General features: G+C 31.0%; 1 protein-coding gene across 3 annotated transcripts in view; it reads right to left on the minus strand.

The window, feature by feature from the left end:
* LOC143243132 (serine/threonine-protein phosphatase 1 regulatory subunit 10-like) overlaps positions 1-12,939 on the minus strand; it is an 83,982-nt gene extending 71,043 nt beyond the window's left edge. For all 3 annotated transcript variants that reach the window (XM_076486925.1, XM_076486922.1, XM_076486932.1), the window contains exon 1: positions 12,674-12,939. The gene's annotated coding sequence lies outside the window, so the exon portion shown is untranslated. The remainder of the gene's footprint in view (positions 1-12,673) is intronic.
* Between the last annotated feature and the right edge of the window lie 869 nt (positions 12,940-13,808).

Here is a 13,808-nt window from a genome sequence, read left to right on the forward strand (position 1 = left end):
AAGTTATTAGCAAACCCCAGGCATATGACCTCTTCATTCCATACTGTATGTGTATTCCTATCTGTATAAACTACTTGTACCTGGATGACTTAAGCTTGTCAAAACACTGCATGTTTGTTATAGTTTCTTTCACTATCCATTCAAGCCACTTTCAAATTCTGCTGTTCTTCTAATCAAATTCGAATTAATCACAGCAATTACTCAAGGCTGTGCAAGTTATCTTTCTAGTGTGCTCCTTAACTTGTCCACTTCTGTAAATCTATCAAATTGCAATTATCTCTACACTTTGTAACAGAAGTGTTACTATAACAGCATCAACCAGAAAAATTGAGTGTTAAATCAAGTTAAATCAAAATACAGCAGAGAACTTAACCTACTGAGGAAACTACAATTTGAAACATGAGACAACCTAACCTTATCAACAAACCAGATTGATTACTAAATGACACTGAACTACAATATCTCAAAGGCCTTATTTTGCTGTCAACCACTAGACAGTTTTCCACCTAGAGTTACAAGACTAAAGATTTATCCAGAAAACTAGTGATACACTACATAAAAGAAAAGGTATCCTCCACCTTATACAGCATTCAACTACAAGAAATTTAGAACCCTGGCCACAGGACTTTTATGAAGGGTAATTATAACAAAATGTGGTTTCCTGAAGTTTCCAAAAACTGTATTTGAAACAATTACTTACCAAACCCATTAACAGTCAACCAAACCCATAAACTGAAGACCTATCTCACAACCAATGAGATAAAATGCACCCGTAATATGAAAAACAAGCACTTAAGATAATTTTCATTGCTTGTAAAAGTAGCATTACTGTAAACATGAACATGTAATATTGACAAAATTAATGACATCCTTCCAGATAAAGAAATTTAAACACACCCCAAACAATCCACCAAGTACACACACACACACACACACACACAAAATGAACAAAGAACCCTATAACAAATGCAAAATAAAATTAAAATCTTCAGTAATTATACTACCTTAGGTAAATAGATTCAAACACCAAAACTCTATGACATTTCCAAGTCGCACACAGAGAACTGCCTCACGTGACATATATTAGCCACATCTGACTCATTTAACTACAATATAAGCAGATAGCCTAGGCTTTCATACCTTACAAAACTTCTGTAATTCCTTTTTTCTGAAGACATTTTATGTTCAGAAGAACATTAAAATCTGAATCCTTAATGGTTAACTTTGATGTGTTACTTTTCAAAGATCCTATAAAAGAATCTTGTAATACTGCACTCAACCTTAATCATAATAGCCCCAATTCTCTAATTTACATTCCCCAGTACAATTTTTGTTTCTCCCTTAATATTAACAATAAAAACTTTAAGTGTGATGGGGAGAAAGAGACAAAATGGTTCTTAATCATGTGGCATCCTTTATAGATGACCCCTTACAAAAAGAAAATGTCCTTCAAAATTTTAAAGAATTTGTAACTCTACCCAAGGTACCAAGACACCTTGACTAAGCTGACAAGTTATCTCCAATCATATAACCTTATTCCATACTGTATTCCTCTATGTGAACTACATGTACCTGACAATGACAAACTTGTTCAAATGATTAACACAGACAGCTGTGTTAGATTTTTTTTTTTTTTTATTGCTCCCACTATTCTTGTTATTCTAGCTGTCTGCTAAAACTATTTACCACTGAATGGAAGTTCTTCATATCTCAAAGCAGTTTCTACTCACATTACCAAAATTTACTTAAGGTAATTTGTTAAAGAAATGGAACACAAAACACTAATGATGAATACAAGCCCATTCACCTAAAGTAAATCACTCTTCAAGCCCTACAAATAACTTCCACTCCTTGAACATCTACACTGGGATGTAAAACAGAAAACATATGTAGGGTAAAACTTAATCAGATTTCACTCTTCATTATTTGCTTAGAATCAAAATATTTGGTTTTGACAGCAACCCAGAGAAAGAATAGGGGGAGGGATTCTCTCTCAACCATAAAGAATTATGAGATAATAATGTGCAGATATAACTAGGATGGAGCTAGTACACTACCAATAGTTAAAGCCACAAATATACTATCAGTAATATGACATTCTGAACTATACTCCACTATTCACAGATAAGATTCTTAACTATTTACTTTATGGCAAACCTAAGGTTATGTCATAATTCACAATTTTGAACTGTCAACCAAAAGGATGGAAACTGCTCAGCAACACCCATTGCTAGCTCTGTTCTCGTTTTATCAATGCTTTGTAGAATTTACATCAAATAACTTCCCAATCACTATCACACTTGAGAAAAAAGAGCTTTTTGCAAGCAGTGATGGTCTGTTCTTCTAGAACCTAGAGTAATGTCCAGTCTGTATTTGACACCAAACTTGTTACCCAAGTTTTACTTTCTATTTAAAATATGACATCCCACTTTCATAATGCAATGTTAAAGTAACTATGAGGTTTATTATTCTTCTGAAATGTTAACTTCAAAGATTAATGCAAATCTATTAACATTTAACTGAAATTCCTATCTAAATCAGTAGATATGATAGCACAAGACAGAAATATCAGTAATATCCAATAGAAAAGCAAAAATGTTAATTTACATCAGATATAATCATAACAGTAAAATTATTATTCTCAATCCAATATGGATGACCACGTCTAATCCATAAAAATTAAAATCAAGTCATGACCAGAAGAGAGTATGGTATGAACTAGTGATTATCAGTGACTGACAAAATTACAAATATTACATACAGCAGGCATTAGAATAGTAGCATCCTGCACATTTTTGACTTGGTTTTTAGAAGCATTATTATAACGTGAAGGATTAGAGTACACCAAACACTCCTTGAGAAAATTCTAAACCACACTTAAACCTTATCAACTACGAGAAAAGGCAAATAAAACAATATTACAGAGAACAAAATTAGTCATTGGTTAGAGAGACCAAGAAAGATGCAGGAAAGTTATTTTGACTGGAATGCATCAAGAATATTGAGTGGGCCCAGGAAGATATCATTAAGGTAAACAAAATTACTAGCAACACAAGTTTGAGAGATGAGCCAGGTTTGGTCAATACACATCCCAAAGTCATATAATGGATACATAAGGAAGAACCAAGACTGGTCATAGCAACAAAAACTTAATCAGATAAGATGCATCTGTTCTGGCAGAAACCATGGGCATTTAGTTCTTTATTGATCAATAATAAAAACTTCACAATCCAGTTTATTAGAGCAGAATGTGAGAATATATACACCTGGTTGTCCAATAAAAGTAAATATTATGAAAGGATCATACTTTTAACAAAATTCTTAAACCTCATCACAAGATTGGAGACAAATTTGTCCAAAGACACATTCAAAACTTTTGAAAGACTTGAAATCTCGTATGATAATTTTTATTTCAGGTCAGCATACCATTCAATGAAAATGTGGACCAATCAACTGGTTAGCCACAATGAAAGAGCATGTAAACCACAGAAATTGTAAAGCATAAAACAGTAGCAAAATGGAAGCCTGGAAAAAAAGTAGATGGAAGTGGGGCCAGCAGCTACTTTGAATTGGAAATTACAACTAGGGGTCATTTGGGTTTTGTTGTTTTCCTATATAGTTTTATTTTAAATATGGAGTAGAGAATGCTACTATTTTCCATTCTAGTATTACTGATGGCAAAACTAAATCACTTTAGTTCCTACACTATACATTTTCATTTAATATTAATTTTCCTATGGTTTTTCAACTTGAGGTTATGAATCTTTGGGGATCCTTAAGCATTCTAATGGGTGTGGACTGTAATAGTTTCCACATTAAAGAAAACCAATACTATGATTGAGAAAATGTTTTAACTTGCCTATTTTATGTCAGTTACAGTTTTACACACTATATCAGTTTCTAATAATATATCTATCTGGGTAAGACAACATGAAAGATCACACTTTGCATCAGGCATGGAACACAAGTAAACAAGATTCCTAGAATGTTACATATAAAATACACACTCATAATTAGTCTCTGTAAAGAATAATTGTAATGGAAGCAAATGCTCCACCTTAAGTAGTTTTAAGAATAAACACATTCTCATCATTGTCAATTTCCATAATCACAAATTTATGATTCACAAAAGTGAACATTGCTACCACAAAGTTTTTAAAGAAAAAGATTCTTAATTACCAACAACTGAAGAAAAAAAAATTCCTTCAAGAATAAAATTTCAAAATTCAAGAAAATTAACAGTCAAAGAAAATAAATTGTAAATAAACATTGAATAAAAATTGTATTGTACACCCATCAAATGGAAAAAATTAAATAACATGATTAGGAAAAATGGATAAAAATACATTCTCTAAAGAACATAAAAGGAGTATCTGCCATATCCAGTGTCAATGAAGCCTTCAGTTAATTCAGATATAACAATCTGTGCACTATTTACATCAATTTTACGAAAAACAACTAAACATATGAATGACAATTATTTAAATAATTTATAAATCAAACTTCAATAAGAATTAATCATATATATAAGAAATACATATTTTTATAAACTATTTATTTGAATTAACTTTACTACCAATCATAACAACTGGCAGCTATTGTTGTTTACTGAGTAGGTTCAACAACCATGCCATCCAGCTTGTACGAGATATAAATGCCCCACAATCCCAGATGGGCCTCTGCTTCACAGATAAAGCTATAATGAAGTTTGAAGATGGGTTGAACACATAGTGAGAGAAACTTTACAGCAAATGTACTTTTCAAAAAGCTCATGGTATCTCATCAACAAATTTAGCTACAATGGTATACCAAGGCAAAATAAAACCACCCTCACAGTTTGATGATTATGTGATTGTAGGTAGCAGCAAAATGCTCGTAACAATTTTAAACATGGTCTTGTGTTTGGAAACTTTCGTGACTGACACAAAAACATACAAAAGTTACTGAGAACAAATGTTCAAACAAGAAACTTTTCTATGTCATTAATTAATGCATACATAGATATCTGCAGTGTTGTAAAGGTAATACCATTATATACAAAAATATATTAAATTATACTTGCTACTGTGAAATGCAGATACGTCAATTCAAGACTCAACAGCGCTGCTTGGGCCAACTGACCCATCCACAAAAAGTGGAAACCCTACAGAACTAATACTTGCTTCTCACAATAAATATGACTTACATAGTGACATCTTTTTCTTTTTAGAATAACCACACAATTTCCTTTTAAATTAGAAAAAGCTATCAGTTTTATAAAATCTTTACAAGAAACTGAAAACATGGATTTTAGTTGATAGTATGTCTGCCATTTAAATGTTGTCCAAGATTGCTTGTACTTTAGGGAATGTTAATGTTTCATAATATTTAACACCACTGCACATCTATCAACCTTACATTTAAAAAAAATAATTGTAAATCCCAGTAGCATAAGGAAAAAATAGCAAACACTCTAAACTAACAAGGTATTGCTACTAATTGTATTTTATTTAATACATAAATATTAGAGTGTACTAATGATTAACTTGTAGCAGAAATGTTGTAGGTAGCATCATCAAATAATAATGGCATCCATTTAAAGATTAAGATCCTGCAAGTAACAATTTTTTTAGGATATTTGTAAATTATCAACAGATGCAAGGTTTTTATGTAATCTAAATAATCTTGTTTATCACCTTTATTATAAAGTGTAGTTTTATACTGCTTCTTTAATCTGTCCCATTTTAACAGACAAGCAAGGAAACTGCCTCACATCCAGCACTGCTGTATGGTATTACAAGCATAGAATTCCTTACTCTGGTGGAGTTTTCATATTCAAAGTTACATGACTCATCTTTCACTTTTCCAATACTATATAAACACTCATCTGCTAACTCATTGAGAAATATTATATTACATCAGCCTGGTAGATAAGAAATTGCTAGTGAAGGCAATTCATTGTACTGACCCAAGGTGCATCCTCTGTAAAGAAAGGTTTGAATTTTCCAACATTATACTGTTGGAACTTTTTTTGACAACTGCTACTTTTGCATGCTTCAAAGCTGTATCTCCTGAATTGGAAAATGACCTTCACATTTTAATGGGGTTTTATGGTAATTTCTTGCCTATTTATAGAGATAAAGCTGGGTTCCTTTGTCAAGCTTTACAATGAAAGACTTAACTTTATATTCAAGATCTTTGTTTTATCTGAAGTTTTCTGTCTTTGAAATTCAAATCCAATATTGCACTTGGTGTTACAAATCTGCTTGACAAACCCTTAAATAAAACAAACATGATTCTCTGCAAGACTAATTTTAAATTATACATAAAGATTTGAATACATGTGTTCAGTAATAATTCACATACATCTCCTTGAAGCAATTTGTCTTGCACATAAGTTTCCTGGTGGTATGGTATCAAGTGTGTTCCATGCCTTCATACTTCCCTTTGCAATTTTGTCTGCCACTTTCTGAGGAATCATTCAGAGCAAATCCAGATCTCTGCCCAAAAAACATGCTGACAAATAATTTTTGAAGTTTTTTCCTACCTAAACAATCACCCCTTTCTCCACTGATTATTAACATAGAATAGACAGCCTTTACATGAATATTTTTCATCATGTTTGGTTGCAAAGTATTGCTTCAAAGGTTTCCAATGCACAATTAACCACTGCAAGCATTTTTGAAGAGAAAGCCAGCATGTGCACACATGCTTCAGAATAATTTTGGGTATCCACATCACACAGATTTTGGAATTCTCCAAGTTCATCTTTCCGATTTGCACTTTTACCCAAACAGTTTCATACATTAACATGGACTCATTTACTCCTTTTTATTCTGCCAAATAAAGGAGGTAACATGGGAATCTACTAATCACCAAATCAAAATGAAGTTTCAAAAAATAATCTACAACTTTTTTCTCCCTATCAAGTTTGTGTTATCAACAATTTTCCCATTTTAAGGCTACTTCTTGAAAGGGTCTTGCAATATTCTCATCAGTTGATTTTCCAATTAAATTGAGATTGGAAATTAATGCACTTACTACCTTTTCCTTGTCATCACTGAAGTATGCAATTACAATAGGGTACAGATTACTTACTGTCAGTGCCATTACTGCTATCAGTGGACAAATTGAAATGCTAACATTACTTGTAGTTCACTCTGTTCCACTGATTGCTAATTTTTTAACTATTCTTTAACTTCTTTCAAGAAGTTTTGGTTCTTGAGCATCTGCATCTTCTAGCAATTTCCAAATCCAAAAACATTCATCTAATCCATTTTGTAAGCATTGTCCAAAACTAAAAGAAAGATTGTGCTCCATAATAAAAGAATAAACATGATATAATCAGATCATTTTTCTGATTTGGTATTAGACTTTGTGAAAAAAAGAAACCAATTTACAAATTTGCATTGCTAACAATTTTGGTGTTGTGTTAAACTGCTTTTTCATGTTTAACTTTTTGAACAATGAAGAAACCACAAATTGTAAAATGTACATAATTTATACCCTTTGACTACAACATCTTTGAACCTTCATGAATATTCAAAGTAAACTTCTACTCACTATCTACTTTTTTTTAGTTATTGGGGACAAACAACTGTCATTTCCCATCATTTTTTCCTCAGAAAATGATCAGTGCACTCTAAATACTTTTTTTTTTTTTAATTGAGTATTTCAAACATTTGTAATATTGAGATGCAAGGCAGAAAGCAGTAAACTATTTGTAGGAAACTAATCAAAACACAGGCCAATAAAAAACAGAATTCCACGACTAAATAATGGAATTCGTAAAGGTAAAATTAAAAAAAGGAAAAAATAATTATTTCTTAATTTAAAGATTTGGAAGATCTGCTGCTGAACAAGATACGACTTTTAAAATTTGCATTAAAGAGAAAAGCCAAATTTAGTAAATGTTTTGTTTTGTAATAATTCTATGTAAGAGCTTGAGTAACTTATGACTTCTGGTCATGAAATACTGCACCCTCTAGGCACTGAGTCAAACTGAAATTGTCTCAGAAGGTGCTGACAAGTAGAAATAAACTACTTACATACTATTCAAAATCATTTTTCACATTTGAAATCCATGAAGTAAAAAAAGATACAGCTGTATGCAACAGTAATGATTTTAGAGGTTTCAGCATTTCCATCTTCTCCAGAACCAATATCATACTCCTTACCTTCCTTTACTCTAATTCAATTTTGACCTCTGTCAAAAGAACATATGTCCTTCTCATTACTCTTCTTTCAGCATCATTTCTTCACTTATAATTAATGATCTTCTTTACTCAAACAAATCCAAAAGTAGCAGCTACAAACATCACAGGTAAAGAAGTCTATGTTTATGTCCCTGGTTAGGCATTTTACAGACTTCACTTACAATTTTTCAATCAGAAGAACCATATTTAGACTGTGTTAATGAATTACAGTCTGACACAATGGTTTGGCTTTGAGTTTCTTTCAGTAAGTTTGGGTCAGTTTTTCATGACCAGGGGTCTTACAAGTGTATTATATATAATTTTTCCTTAGCCTTCAACTATTAATTTTTGTCTTACCATTTTCAATTATTCTTTGTTACAATGAATTTTGTTTCTTTAAAGATTTATAAATAGTCTTATTATATCAAAGTCTTGCTCATGAAAATGTTTTGTAAAGGTAAAAGCTTTTCCAAAATGTGAGTCAACTGTTTAAAGGTTTCCATAATATAAATCCTTTTGATAATGAAAAACCATAAAAAGATAAACTTAAATTCCACCCAGTATTAACTGATTAAAATACCCTTTAATAGGTACAAGTTTCAGTGTAACTAAGTGTAGATAAATTGTGCATACACTAATATATATAAATAAATTTTAGTAACAGATTACATATGTAGCCCATAACTTAGAAACAGTATGTGTAATTTTATTCATGTAACAAGTACTTTACATTTCTAAACTTCTTCATATGTACACAATGGCAGACTTCAAAAATCTTGTGCAATGGTTCATGAAATTAGTAGTACTCTGCATTTCTAAGTTATAAGTAGCAAATTAAACAAATTATCACAAAACAAGATGTTTCAAAAAATATTTTATTTCCTTCAATGTGTGCTGCATCCTTCTGAACTAAAAAATCAACTACCTATCTTTTAACACAACATACACAGAGCATACGTTGATTAAAAGACTAATGCATTATCTTGAATGTTATACATAAAATTAAATACTTTATTACTAAATTTCATTTAATGAGTTTCTAATTTTAATCAATAAGTAGAAATACTGATTAAATTTATCTATTGTTTCTTTGAACTGAAGTCATTGTTTTCATTATTCTTTGTTTGTGATATTTAACTCCTTCAGCCCAAGCAGATGATTCCAGCATATTCTGATTTACCTATCAGCCAAGAACAAAATCCAATATAAACCAACCAGAAACTTTTTAGGTATGGTGATAATTAAGATGTCACAAAATGAACAATTTTGGATCTAAAAAGCTAACTGACCAACAACTTATCAAAATTAAGTGGACAAAATAGAAATTCTGAAGGACACCCTTAAGAGATTATAGATACTTTTCAGTGTGAAGACAAAATATTTTGCTTGACAGAATACACTTATGTTCAATCTGTTTCACAAGTTACTTGTACATTTTAAGGCTGCTGTTTCTCGAAAGAGTCCTGAAATATTCTCAGTCGAATTTAATTAAACTGAGATTAGGAAGTAAGCTTTTACTATCTTTTCCCTTATCATTAAATTATGCCACTACAGAATATAGTTTACTACTAATGTCATTACTTCCATCAATGGACAAACTAAAAACCCCAAGTTAAATGTACATGCACTTGTACATTAAGCAAATTATCACAATTCTACAAAATATTAGCCTATGTGTAACACATTAAGACATCTTAATTATGTATGTTCAAACTTGAATGTCACAGAAAACTTCCATAAAAGAATTTCAGAAATGTGGTGTTTTTCTGTTCTCTGCAGAAGCTACATCTAATCACTTTCCCATAAAACCATAAATTACTTCTTACATTTTACTGAATACATTGATGTGAATAGTTTCAGCTACATCCAAAAATATTTAGATATTTTTCAAGCTGACCTTCATTAGTTGTTCCGATAAAATGCTGCGATACAAAAAAGACAAGATGTCTTTAGAGCTGGGTAACAATTATGTGTGAACACTGATTAGTACCAAGTAAAATATTCAAAATAATGATTAATTAGTATCACAAAAGTATCCATCTCATCAAAAAATGTAATACCTCATTTTCTATCAACTCTCTGGAAATGGGTTTGTCAAGGTATGTTGGTTAATTTTTGTAGTTGCATTCAAACCATAAATTACTATCAATGTATTAAATTGGTTTCACATTAATAAAATTTAACAATTTTATCAAATTTTCTAACTTCAAAAGAAAACATTTTTCAATCAAATTACAGTGAAGCTGTGACTTTTCATTTATAAAAATTTCCCTGCTTTCAAAGAGGCTTTTGTGTTCAACGAATTAAACATCATACATGCAAGATACAAAATTAACCTCTTTTGCTTTAATTTGATATTGCTTCATTTGACCCATTCTAACATGATCTTCCCATACTGTCTTAAGAAATGTATTAATTCCATACAACAAATGCTTACGACATATAGCCTATAGAGAAAAAATTTTGCACTATATAAACCTCATCACTGTTTTTCCACTAAAAGTGAAGAATTCACTGTAAGGGCTTTTATGACTAAAATTGCTCCAATAAGCAAAGACGTTTTAATCTATTTACAGATCAACTGAAAAGTTTAATAAAATCAGTTCTGGAACATTATATTCCAGTGTCAAACATTCTGTATTCTACAATGCATAACTAAATGATACATTAATTTTCAAACAATCTAAACAGTGAGGGGAAAAAACACTAAACCATGCACCCCAAAATTAGTACCATATTTCCTGTTTATTTATTGTTATATATTTAACAAAAGTAACTCAGAGGTAAAGGTTAGAAACTAAGTAATAAAACAATGAAATTAAATCAAATGTGAAACTCTCTGAAACCTCAGCCTGTTTAAGATAAATATTTAATCCTTTGTTAACATCTGCAGACATTCCAAGAAACAAACATTTCTGGTTTTATTTCACACCCTTAACCTCTTTTTGCTATGCATAAAAAGAGATTACACACAAAGTTTCACAGGAAAACTTTCAATATTCGTTTAAGACTTCCAAATGTTATCCAAATGAAATAAAAGTAACACTCCCTAGAATACAACGGCCTTTTCAAATGAAAATTTATCTGCTGATGAACTAAAACCATGGGTACAAAATGTTAGTTATTTTCATATTGGGTCATGCCCAATTTAAAAGTTACTGTTATTTTTGGACTAAGAAATTTACGCATAATCTACAAGATGACAAAGCAGATAAAACCATTACATTCTGTTACTTAGAGAACAGCATACTTTTATAACTGTACATCCATTATCATACAATGTACTGCTTACTAACAATGCAACTTTCAATAGGTCCTTGTCAAAGTTAGAATGATATGCTGTATTAAAACAGAAAGAATGCAATGCTTTATTTATGACCAACTTATTCCCACAAGCCATGTTGTGTTGGATTTTCAATTTTTGTTAGTTCTTCACCAGCACTGCAATAGTAGTACAAGTTGTTTTCAAATGTTTCTTCAATGTCTCCTAAATCAGATACACACTAATCTTTATTTGTGGTAAAGACATTTTGTTGAATATTAATAGAGTAAATGAAACTGTCTTTGCAACGGACTGTTACATAAATCTGAATAAGGAATGTTTAAGACTGATTTAATACTCTAAGATATTCCCCAACCCAGATAGAATTAAAAGAAAGGCACAGCCAGTTTAGAAAACAAACTTGGTTAACTGCCAAATAAAACACCTACTTTCTGATGACTTACTAAAAAGCAAGTGTAACTGCTGCAGATTTTGAATACTTCCTATGACCTTAAATATCCAAAAATCCTAACTCCTTAGTCCTGCTATTAAAATACTAGTATTAGCCCAAAACAATCTAAATTACACATTCAGAGAACTTTTACTATAATCATGTACGTTATAAATTTGAGTCACGGATTATTTTGAAAAAGAATTCCTATTTTTTAAAAAATAAACTTATTCAATGAGGAAAAATTCAATACATCAAAGGTCAATATGTAATTCTAACTTAGCACAGAACTTTCTGTCCTAAATAAATCTATAGCACAAATACATATATTTATACACCTACTCTTAAAGTCAATGTCTACGTATATTGAAAAGTATAAAAAAAATCTCAAACGGTAATTCCCTAGTTACAATAATCATTACGATTAAATGATTAACAAAATATAAAAACTTAATTTTGATTAACTAGCAAACACGTACCTTTCAATTCAAGGTTAATTTAAGAAAAAATGGGGGGAACACTATTCGAAGTCAAAGAACAGAAAACTGGGAGCCATTTTTACTTTAGGCCTAGCTTAATACTTCTCTCCTGTCCATTTCCGCCTAATACTGTTTAATAATGAATTATTTTATATCACTAAGCCCAGTTATCATTGTGCTCAGCTTGATACCGAGCAGAGATCCAGATACCAAAAACATTTGTATTTTCATTGACTAAATAAAATAAGTTTGACTTGATATAATAATAAAAAAAAAGCGTGAAATCTATCTGGCTGAACATTCCTACCTTCTTTGCTTGAAGCGCCAACTCAGCAATATCTTGGTCTAAACTACCCCTAAATTAGTAACAACAGATTATAAACGTATCCACCACCATCTAAGCATTTGCAATTAAATGACACAATCATTCATGTGAATAATAATATTTAAAACTTATATTAACAATATATCTCTATATGTTTACTGAATTCTAAAATATTCTGAATCAATGAGCTTTTTAATAGCTACTCCCCAAAATGTCGACAAGAAACAAGGTCAATGCGCAATCCTCAATGCGCAAAATAACCCCACCTGATCACTAGGTGACGCATTTCAAAAATACAAATAATAAAAATAATTAAAACGTATAATATCATGTTAAGAAAATAACTCACCGTCCATTCAGTTATCTGACTGTTTACGGTGATCAACTGCAAAAAAATGAAAACTTATTGAATAATAATATTATACTGCACACTGCACGTGAAAATATATTAAATATGGTAAATTAAATATGTTAATATAATTGTTCTTTGACACTAACTACCAGAAAGTTTAATTTTTCTCGCCGAAATATACAATTTTAGTGCTGAGAGGATGTGTGAATGTTCTTTACAGCAAAGCGACATCGAGCTGCATACTGTGTCCACCGAGAAGATTCGAACCCCTGGTTTTAGCGTTGTAAATCCGTAGAAGTACTGCTGTTCTATTCGAATAATGTGATTTGGGGCGTTTAGTATGAGTATACGACTTTTATAATAATGATTGTTTAAAACTCTTGTTTTAATTTAGGTTGAAATTTGTGTTTGTGTGTATATGTATTTATGCAAGTTATATAAACACTATTTTCGTGATATGCAAAATGCTAAAAGTTATCTTTTCTCAAACGGGTCACCGTTTCCTTTTATAGAATTGAAGAAAAAAGATATTTTTTCAAGGTGTATAAGATATACGCAAATTATTTGTTATTTTAAATATGTTTGTTGGTTTGTGTGTTTTCTTATAGCAAAGCCACATCAGGATATCTACTGAATCCACCAAGGGGAATTGAACCCCTGATTTTATCGTTGTAAATCCGTAGACTTACCGTTGTACTAGCGAGGGATTTTTTGGTCTGGTTTTTAGCACAAAGCAACACAGTGGGTTATCTGTGCTTTGCCTAG

This window comes from Tachypleus tridentatus, chromosome 2 (assembly GCF_004210375.1).
Source record: "Tachypleus tridentatus isolate NWPU-2018 chromosome 2, ASM421037v1, whole genome shotgun sequence".
Classification (NCBI taxonomy): domain Eukaryota; kingdom Metazoa; phylum Arthropoda; class Merostomata; order Xiphosura; family Limulidae; genus Tachypleus; species Tachypleus tridentatus.